Source organism: Xenopus laevis, chromosome 1S, assembly GCF_017654675.1.
Source record: "Xenopus laevis strain J_2021 chromosome 1S, Xenopus_laevis_v10.1, whole genome shotgun sequence".
Lineage (NCBI taxonomy): Eukaryota > Metazoa > Chordata > Amphibia > Anura > Pipidae > Xenopus > Xenopus laevis.
Window position 1 is genome coordinate 126272041 of NC_054372.1, and position 9442 is coordinate 126281482.

General features: G+C 41.0%; 1 long non-coding RNA gene across 1 annotated transcript; it reads right to left on the bottom strand.

The window, feature by feature from the left end:
• Positions 1-1423: 1423 nt before the first annotated feature.
• On the bottom strand, positions 1424-8992 carry LOC121398709. The gene is made up of 3 exons (XR_005964451.1): positions 8876-8992; positions 8593-8660; positions 1424-1639 (listed from the first exon to the last, which is right to left on the bottom strand). It is a non-coding gene; the product is annotated as an uncharacterized LOC121398709 (long non-coding RNA).
• Positions 8993-9442: the final 450 nt, after the last annotated feature.

Below are 9442 nucleotides of genomic sequence, written 5' to 3' on the forward strand. Positions count from 1 at the left end.
TGAGTGTATGCCAGCATGGTTTTATGCGTAATAGATCTTGCCAGATCTTTTTATGAGAATGTAAGTAGAGACCTCGATTCTGGGATGGCAGTGGATGTGATTTACTTAGACTTTGCTAAAGCATTTGATACAGTGCCACACAAAAGGTTACTGGTTAAATTAAGGAATGTTGGCCTGGAACATAGTATTTGTATCTGGATAGAGAACTGGCTAAAAGATAGACTACAAAGAGTGGTGGTAAATGGAACATTTTCTAATTGGACCAGTGTTGTTAGTGGAGTACCGCAGGGCTCTGTACTAGGTCCCTTGCTTTTCAACTTGTTTATTAATGACCTGGATGTGGGCATTGAAAGTACTGTTTCTATTTTTGCAGATGATACTAAATTGTGCAGAACTATAGGTTCCATGCAGGATGCTGCCACTTTGCAGAGTGATTTGTCTAAACTGGAAAACTGGGCAGCAAACTGGAAAATGGGGTTCAATGTTAATAAATGCAAGGTTATGCACTTTGGCAAAAATAACATAAATGCAAGATATACACTAAATGGCAATGTGTTGGGAGTTTCCTTAAATGAGAAGGATCTAGGGGTCTTTCTAGATAACACGTTGTCTAATTGTGGGCAGTGTCATTCTGTGGCTACTAAAGCAAATAAAGTTCTGTCTTGCATAAAAAAGGGCATTAACTCAAGGGATGAAAACATAATTATACCTCTTTATAGGTCCCTGGTGAGGCCTCATCTGGAGTATGCAGTGCAGTTTTGGACTCCAGTCCTTAAGAGGGATATAAATGAGCTGGAGAGAGTGCAGAGACGTGCAACTAGAGGGATGGAAGACTTAAATTATGAGGGTAGACTGTCAAGGTTGGGGTTGTTTTCTCTGGAAAAAAGGCGCTTGCGAGGGGACCTGACTATACTTTACATGTGTATTAGAGGACATTATAGACAAATAGCAGGGGAACTTTTTACCCATAAAGTGGATCACAGCACCAGAGGCCACCCCTTTAGACTAGAAGAAAAGAACTTTCATTTGAAGCAATGTAGGGGGTTCTTCACAGTCAGGACAGTGAGGTTGTGGAATGCACTGCCGGGTGATATTGTGATGGCTGATTCAGTTAATGCCTTTAAGAATGGCTTGGATGATTTTTTGGACAGACAGAATATCAAAGGCTATTGTGATTCTAAGCTCTATAGTTGGTATAGGTATGGGTATATAGAATTTAATTAAAAGTAGGGAGGGGGTGTGTATGGATGGACTTTGTCTTTTTTCAACCCAATTTAACTATGTAACTACGGTATGTAACAGCTTGCTATTTAGAATTTACTGATAATCCATGGGCTTCCTGCTTCTGGGCTTTTCTCCTTACATTGTACAGAAAGGATTGGAGCTTGATCAGTATTATAAAGGGCTGCGCACATCCCACTGACTTAGTGGGCTGTTCCTGCTGAATTGTGCTGAGTACAGGGGATACGGTACCTATGTTGCCATACTTTAATGGGATCTCTCTGTACAGGCTATGAGCAAACTTAGGTTTCTTAGGTTTCTGCTGAGTTGGATGAGCCGTACTCACCTGTCAGCGGCGATCTGTTCCAGTATTGCAGAGCCAGTGTTTGCTTTCCAGTTCCCAGAAATAGATGTTCTCCTGCAACATATATTCACATGTTTTTAAGGAGGAACACACAATTCTATAAATGCCAGCATGATAATAGGAAATGATAGCAAGAAATCAGAATTGCTCATTATCTCTCACCCCTAAACCTGGAGGTCTCCCCTCTCTCCCACCCGGGCATTAAACTTGGGCCTCAGGGGACCCGTCCCTGGCTTTCCTGCAAGCTGCACATAGTGATGTGTTGTTTAATGTCCTCTCTAGAGCCAGGGTGTGCGGGGGAACTTCCTAAGCTGAGCTTACAATGAGCAGATCATTGCACTCTGTTTGCCCTGTGCCTAGGATTTGTGCAGTGTGAGTGCCCGAACCCAGGCCATGGTAATATTCTCCCTTATTCCATTTAAGGGGCTGTTCACCATTAAATTAACTTTTAGTATGATATAGAGAGTGATATCCTGAGACAATTTGCAATTGCTTTAAGTTTTTTATTATTTGTGGTTTTTGAGTTATTTAGCTTTTTATTCAGCAGATTTCCACTTTGTAATTTCACCAATCTGGTTGCTAAGGTTTTAATTACCCTAACAACCATGAGCTGAATTGATTATAAGACTGGAGTATGAATAGGAGAGGCTCTGAATAGATTGCTAAGGTTTTAATTACCCTAACAACCATGAGCCGATTTGATTATAAGACTGGAGTATGAATAGGAGAGGCTCTGAATAGATAGATGAGTAATGAAAAGTAGCAATAACAATAAATATGTAGCTTTACAGAGCATTTGTTTTTTTTAGATTGGGTCAGTGAAACGGTCAGAAAAGAGAAGACCGTCTGAGAAGTCGTTTAGAATTGGCCATTCTGTAACATACTAAAAAGTCACCTTAAAGGTGAACCACCCCATTAATCCCTAAGCATTTCATGGCATAGTCTGGCCCCCATAATTGGGGGACCCCATGGGCCCAATAGGCTTAAGGCTGGTTATCATGCTGTTTCTCTGCACTCCTGATTCTGACTCCAGCTAGACTACAGAAAGATATAAGCAAACACTGTTTACAATAGCATAGTCGGTGGAAGGAAAGGAAGCTCATGACTAGGATCTGCATTGGGAGATATCAGGGTACAGAGTGGCAATATCATCATCATCATCATCATTTATTTATATAGCGCTGTCAAGATACGCAGTGCTTAATATGGCTTCAAGGGGAAGTCACTTTATCCTGCATGGTGTCATAGGATGTGTATATATATATATATATATATATATATATATATATATTTATACAGAGCTGCTTGTATACACATCACTCTACATTTTGCTCCATTGTTTAATAAACAGCTGTGAAAACTAGACCCCTCCTATATTGCAAAATGATCTTGATATACAGTGGGACCTTATGTACTTAGTGCTAAAAATGGGTGTGTATGCCATCAGGCCCTGGAGCCTTGTTTACATTAATTTTATTAAAGCTTTTTGAATCATATCCTGAGTCAGCCACTGACTAGATTGAGCTGAACCATTCGTGCCTTCCCAGAGAATATTATCCCCACTGTTACCATAGGCACCATCTTTTCCTACTATAACTGCTATGTTACAATATTATCCCCACTGTTACCAAAGGTACCACCTCTTTCAACTATACTTGCTATCCCACAGCCACAGTCCCTTCCCAGAGAATATTATCCCCATTGCTTTTATAAGCACCATCTCTTCCTTACTATACTTTTTATCCCACAGCCGCAGTCCCTTCCCAGAGACTATTATTCCACTGATACTATAGGCACCATCTCTCCCTACTATACCTGCCATACCACAGAAACAGTCCCTTCCCAGAGGCTGCTGCTATAGGCAACAAGCCCCCAACTGTTATGCTCAGTTGATATCGAAATAGATGTGCTATACAGGTTAAAGAAGCAATAATAATAATGTTACCAAGTGTTAACAGTACTCTACAACAGTACAGAATGTTCAAACCAACTTTAAAATGTAGCACCTGCTACTGTACTTTATAAATGAAGTCCTGCAGGAACAGTGGTGATTTGTATATCACTTGTTGCCTCACACGCCTGTCCAGCCCTTGTACATACTAATGAGGCCTGGCACTGTGCTACTTTGTGTGTTGGTAATGTGGCGCAGCTCCTTATTATTGACTCGCTACATGTGAAAGAGTGAGAGTATTTTCAGCACCTGGACAGCTCCTGTAGCCATAACACAGGCCGCTCTTTATCACTGTTTATGTATTGCAGCCGTGGCCTAGAGATACAGGTACCTAGTCTCTCCAGAGCCAAAAACATATTGTCTGCTCTAAGCACAATTCGTTGTTTTAAACAAATGCAGAGTTATCTCATTGCTGACTGGACAAAAAAATAGTATTCATAAAGGGACATTCACAGTAATTAATGTACTAATCTTGGCAAAGTCTACACGCATCTTGTCCACTGGATGTAGGAAATTACTGAAGGGCCACACATTAGCCTCCTAAGTCATGGAAGCACGGAATCAATCCGGTAGATGCAGCGCTGATTAATCGTGCCTACGTGATGTAAGGGCTCAACCGAGATAAGGAGTGAACTGATTTGAGGGAGCACTCTGTAAACAGGGCTCAAACTTCTGAATTAAAGTGATACTGACACTAAAAAATGAATTTTAGCATATGAATGTACATTTAATGTTACCTATAGGTCATGTTGATCATTTTTTTGCTGAGAGGTTTGTTTTTGTATATAATTGTTAGTTGTCGTTCCTAAGCCTGACTCTCTGACACTCTGACTTTGCCAACCTGACTGTCCCATCTCAGCCTGTTAGTTACAGTTTCTAATGCTAACGGACTCCTGCTGCACAAATATGGCAGCCCCCTCATACAGGAACATGGGGGATCAGACAGGTAATGTAAAAGCATCATGCAAATACTTTATGGCAAAGTTAGAAGTAGCTTGCAAAGCCAATATTATAATAGATGTAAAAAAAAGTTTAATTACAGGTGTCAGTAACTCTCTGTGATCTCAGGTAAAACTCAGTAGATACTTACTTGAGATTGTGATTTAAGTAGTAGCTCTACCTGAGAGGGCAGCTCTTAAGCATTTAAGTGTAAAGGAAATACTTCTGTCTCCAAGGCAGGACAAACTAAAAAAACTAACAAGAGAGGTGATAACACTGGAAGGAGGAGAAGGAAAAGTCCTTAGTTTGTCCTGCCTCCAGAGAGGAGCAACTTAACCCCAGTCATTCTGCACTGACAGGTAGGGCCATACAGAGAAAGGGAGCTTCTATCTATACAAGTCAGTCCCATTGCATGCTGGGTATTGTAGTCTTACCTTAATCGTGGCAGCCAGCAAACTGTTGAACAAAAACAACATTACCCAACATGCACAGAGAGAGGCAGGCAGGGCACGTTAGGGCCAACTGTACAAACTGTAGTTATCAGGAGGTTGTAGAAGGAATTTAGAACTCATGGTTCTCAAGGGCTATTCTGTTTTTAGGGTTGTAGAATGTTTATACAGAACAAGGAATCCATTTGTTGTCTCACGTCACAAGATTCCTAGTGCAAGGCCAAGAACGTTACATATAGTGTCAGAAACATCCCCATTCTGCCCTCTGTGCTGGCACAGCAGATGCAACTTATTTGCCTATTGCGCTAATGTTACAAGTAGTTTTACTTTACATGGATAGAGGGGCTTTATAAATGCAGTCCTGCAGTTTAGCATTCTTGCTAAAACAACGATAATGATTGGATGCCACAGGATCTGCCCCACGGAACATGCTCTATTGCAAATTGTTCCCCCACAACCTCACAACCTTTCAGGATGTACAAGCTATTATTTACTCTGTATTGTAATACTCTGTATTAACGTATACCTCAAATAAAGCCGTCTGGTTAATATCAGAGTCAATCTGAATGGTTCAAATCAGGCCCAGGGGGAACTTCGGGGCCAGGCTCAATTTGAGTATTTATTCAAATCCAAGAAGGACTTGTGGGCCAGAATCCATTATGGGTTTGAATATATAAACCCAACATTGATCATATTTTTTATATGGAAAACAAAAACCAGCCAAAGCCCCAAAAAGGAACCCAAATCTGTACCATGGCTAGTTTACAGATATGGCAGCAAAGTAACTACACTGACTCAATAGGCCACACATACAAATCAATGTTCTGTGTGCATAATAAGCTGTGTATGTACTGCACATCTAGGGGCAAATTAATGCCATATAAAATTCCCTCATCAATAGGGTAAACTTGCCCTTTAAGAGCAGGGAACAGATTGACATCTTACCTGGGAATGTGACAGTTACTTCAGTCCGTTGGTTGGCCCTGAGGTGAGAGGTATGTGTGCTTTCCTTCTGAGGGATTTTTTGTCAAACAACCCTTATTTTAGTGACAAAAAGAGGGGAAATAGTTGGGTGATGCCCCCCCAGATTAGCAAATGATGAGCCTGTAATTGATTTTAGTGGATTTAGAATTTTTCCCCTAAAATGGGTTTGGGAGATGCTTTGATTCTTAGTACTGGTTAGGAGACACAGACCCAGGATTTGTCAGTTATGCAGGGCTGCCAGCAAATATCCACATTTTCTACTGAAGGAAGCATTTAGCAACCCCTGTACCACACTATAAGGTGTTTAATTTGTGTTCCATGTAATGACAGGCTCCTTAAAGAACTTGCCCCCAGTTATATGCCCTGCGCTTATGTACCAGCATTGTAGCTAAATACATGCTCCCTTTATCCAAGTCTGGAACTAGAGGTGGGCAACAGGTGCTTGTACCATGGGGGACAATTGAGGGGGTGATAGCAAATAAGTGGAGGACATACAGCAAGGTCCCATATAAGAGAGGTGACTTCATGCCTAGGGATTTCACAGTGTTCCCGGTACTGACAGGCTCCTTAGTGTTTTCCCATCTGCCCTGCTCTTATGTACCAGCATTGTAGCTAAATACACGTTCCCTTTATCCAAGTCTGGAAGTAGGGGTGGGCAGCAGGGGCTTGACAATTGAGGGGGTGATAGCAAATAAGTGGAGGACATACAGCAAGGTCCCATATAAGAGAGGTGACTTCATGCCTAGGGATTTCACAGTTGGTTTTGTCAGTTGGTTGGTTCTGTGTTAACTGTATATTCCCTCTGAGAGATTGCTTGCCAAACAACCCATACGTTAGTGAAAAAAAGCAGGGAAAAGGTTGTGTGATGCCCCCATGACGAGCAGATGATGCTCCTCTCCCTGATTATAGTGAATTTTGAGATTTGTCCCCTAAAATGGGCTTGGGAGAAGCCTGTGTCTGGATGGGAGACACAGACTAAGGATTTGTCAGTTATGCAGGGCTGCCAGCAAATATCCACATTTTCTACTGAAGGAAGCATTTGGGAACCCCTGTACCACACCATAAGATGCTTAATTTGTGTTCCATGTAATGACAGGCTCCTGCTGCAAGCAGGGGCTTGTACCATGGGGGACAATTGAGGAGGTGATAGCAAATAAGTGGGGGACATACAGCAAGTCCCCATATAAGAGAGGTGACTTCATGCCTAGGGATTTCACAGTTGGTTTTGTCAGTTCACATTTTCTACTGAAGGAAGCATTTAGGAACCCCTGTACAACACCACAAGATGATTAATTTGTGTAACAAGTAATAACAGGCTCCTTAGAGAATTGCCCCTCTGCCCCCCGGGTATTGGCCCTGCTCTTATGTACCAACATTGTAGCTAAAAACATGCTCCCTTTATCCAAGTCTGGAACCATGGGTGGGCAGCAGGGACTCATGGCATGGGGGACAATTGGAAGGGAGGTGATGGCAAATGAGTTTAGGGCATACAGCAAGGTCCCATATTCATATTTCATTCCGACTTTCATATAAATAGCTTGTTGCTAAGGTCAAGGAACCTAGCAACCAGGTTTTTAATTATTTTTTTTGTTGCAGATTAAAAAAGTATAATTGAAATTATGAATTTGGAGCATCACTGATATGAACAGTATATGGCACTGTACCAATGGCCATTTCTAATAGGTTGCTATGAGAATACTTATAGTAAAGTATAAAAGTAGGCCCATCTGCTGCTGGAAGTGTAATAAAGCTCAAGTGTAGGGTGTATTTTATAGGAAATATTAAGTGGTAAATATATTCTCCCTGAAACGTATCCTTTTTATTCTCATCGCTATACCCATTGCGACAATGTTTTACCAGCTCTTTGGATAGTGCCTTGATGCTGGATCTGCTTTTATTTTTTGGCTTCCCCATAGTTTCAATTTCTCTAGTCTTTCCTGAACAAGCATTGGGGATAGCCAGATACTAATGGAAGCCAGTTTTTAAAGCACACCCATGTTACCACAAGACCATGTCCACACTAATGGTGACAGCCCACCAAAAAACCAAATGGTTGATGCTTATAGCAGGGATATCACTTGTCACTCATACTGTATGTGAAAAAAGTTGTCATTTTAAGACATAACCTTAAATCCATATGCCTCACCCCCCGTGGATAACACAACCCCCAGCACATAAACACGTTAGGGGCCCCTAACAATAATTTCCCAATGCAACAAACCCCCACAACAAATACCAGGCTTATGTTCCACACGCAGAGTAGGGCACACACAGGCAGAGTATGGCAGACACAGGCAGAGTATGGCACACCCAAGGAGAATAGGGCAGGCAGAGTATGGCACACCAGGGAGCATGGGCCAGTCAGAGTATGGAACCCATTAACCCATTAGTCCTCGTTAACGGCTTTATAAGTCTTTTATAATGCAGTTCATCAACAGTGAACAGTGTGTATAGTCCAAGCGTGAATGTGAATCCAAGTTCAAGTTTATAGGCATTGTGATTATCATCCATAGGTAAGATAGAACACCATACCAAATATAAAAGCAACATTGTACATAAATATATACATATTTTAGTAACAACCAGGAACTGCTCCAATCAAGAGCCTACCTAAAGAACACCCTGATGATATTTTGTATATTTATGATGCCCTTTATATATTTTGCTTTACTTGTTATTCTTACCATTTGCTGGTTTCTGTAATGCAGGTATTCTAGCAACGAGCTATTCTAGACTGGGCAGTCTTCAATATCTGCGGAGGAAAAACAAAAGAGGTTTAATATAATAAAAAGGGGATAAGACTCCAATAGTCATGCATATTTATTGGGGACATTGTTTTCATTTTTTTGATACAATCGTGTCTGCAGGGAAAAATACAGTTCCATTAAATAAAGGGCTTTATTAAAGGGGGAAATGAAGTCACCGATATGAAACTAGTGCTGCCACCTTTGCCATTTACAAACTTACCCTAGTTATCTTTTGTTCGACTGGTGTGATCAATAAACAGAGCACACTGTGTTTTTGCTGTAACTGACTCGAAGAAGGGAGGTCGCGACATGAAGAAGTGCAGGGAGCGGGTCCAGTCCGACTCTGCCTATTAAGGTACGTTAGGGTAAGTTATATGTAATCTCTTAACAGATCTTTTAAACTCAATCTTATTTACCCTTATTTTCTATATATTTAAATATTATGTAGATATGCACACACCCCTATATACGAGGAATGATGAATTAAATTGAAGTGTATTATTAATATTATTTGCATTTATTGTTTGTGGTATTATCCTGATAGTCTTCGGTGTAATCTTCGGTGTACAGCATTTACAAGTTGGTTCAAGGACATTGGACCAGGATTTAAGAACCTAGTTATCCTTGTCCTCAGTTTTAGAATGCTGGTCATTGTGCTCTGTATGTTCTTGCCATACAGTTTTCTGCAGTATGAATTTTAATTAAAAAAAAAATTCTGATTATACTCCCTTGTCTCCATGGGCTCCCCACAATTATATTTAATTGTGCACGGCTCAAGAGGGGAATG